Below are 1615 nucleotides of genomic sequence, written 5' to 3'. Positions count from 1 at the left end.
ACTCAGGCCCCCCATATACACTGCTTCTCACCCCCATACAGACTACTACTCAGGCCCCCCATATAGACTGCTTCTCACCCCCATACAGACTACTACTCAGGCCCCCCATATAGACTGCTTCTCCCCCCCATACAGACTACTACTCAGGCCCCCCATATAGACTGCTTCTCACCCCCGTACAGACTACTACTCAGGCCCCCCATATACACTGCTTCTCCCCCCCATACAGACTACTACTCAGGCCCCCCATATAGACTGCTTCTCACCCCCATACAGACTACTACTCAGGCCCCCCATATAGACTGCTTCTCACCCCCATACAGACTACTACTCAGGCCCCCCATATAGACTGCTTCTCACCCTCATACAGACTACTACTTAGGCCCCCCCATATAGACTGCTTCTCACCCTCATACAGACTACTACTCAGGCCCCCATATACACTGCTTCTCACCCCCCATATAGACTACTACTCAGGCCCCCCATATACACTGCTTCTCACCCCCATACAGACTACTACTCAGGCCCCCATATACACTGCTTCTCACCCCCCATATAGACTACTACTCAGGCCCCCCATATACACTGCTTCTCACCCCCATACAGACTACTACTCAGGCCCCCCATATACACTGCTTCTCACCCCCCATACAGACTACTACTCAGGCCCCCCATATAGACTGCTTCTCACCCCCATACAGACTACTACTCAGGCCCCCCATATACACTGCTTCTCACCCCCATACAGACTACTACTCAGGGCCCCCATATACACTGCTTCTCCCCCCCATACAGACTACTACTCAGGCCCCCCATATACACTGCTTCTCCCCCCCATACAGACTACTACTCAGGCCCCCCATATAGACTGCTTCTCACCCCCCAATACAGACTACTACTCAGGCCCCCCCATATAGACTGCTTCTCAGTCCTTAAGGGGTTAAGTCCAAAAGTTTTCTGAAACGCAGCATTCATGATTGAAAGATATGCTTCCCTCCCAATTTGGGGAAAGCTGTATCTTTTGGGTTGTAGTTTTTAAAGGTGACTGAGCCAGTTTACAAAGTTTGGAGATTGAACCCTGGCACCAGACATGTGATGCATACGCTTAACCCCTGACAGTCAGGACCACTTTCAGGTTTGAATTTATGCTTAATTGCATGAATGACTAAATGAGCTAACAAAACATCTTTTCTAATCACCTCGTATCCCCGTATACTATTCTAGATATTTCTTCTGTGTAAGTTCATCTATAAATATCTCTTACAAAACATGGAGATGCCGGGGATTGAACCCGGGGCCTCATACATGCAAAGCATGCGCTCTACCACTGAGCTACATCCCCTTCCATAAAACTGGAACTGTGAATTTTTAGAAGACGGATCGAGCCTGATTTTCAAGTAAATCCAACAAATGCTTCAGCAGATTGAGATTTAGGAAATTATTATAGAAGTTTGGTAGCTATGAGACCACCTACCGTATATACTCAAGTATAAGCCGAGTTTTTGAGCACGATTTTTTGTGCTGAAAACGCCCCCCATCGGCTTATACTCGAGTGAACGCTCCGTCTGTCAATCCCTTTCAGTGGTCTTCAATCTGCAGACCTCCAGATGTTGCA

At 48.3% G+C, this 1615-nt stretch overlaps 1 non-coding gene across 1 annotated transcript; it reads right to left on the bottom strand.

Moving 5' to 3' along the window:
- Positions 1-1270: 1270 nt before the first annotated feature.
- Positions 1271-1342, bottom strand: TRNAA-UGC (transfer RNA alanine (anticodon UGC)). Its single transcript has one exon. It is a non-coding gene; the product is annotated as a tRNA-Ala (tRNA).
- Between the last annotated feature and the right edge of the window lie 273 nt (positions 1343-1615).

The sequence above is a fragment of the Hyla sarda genome, chromosome 3 (assembly GCF_029499605.1).
Source record: "Hyla sarda isolate aHylSar1 chromosome 3, aHylSar1.hap1, whole genome shotgun sequence".
Taxonomy (NCBI): Eukaryota; Metazoa; Chordata; class Amphibia; order Anura; family Hylidae; genus Hyla; species Hyla sarda.
The sequence above is the reverse complement of the archived record's forward strand: the minus strand, read 5'-3'. Positions and strand labels throughout refer to the sequence as shown.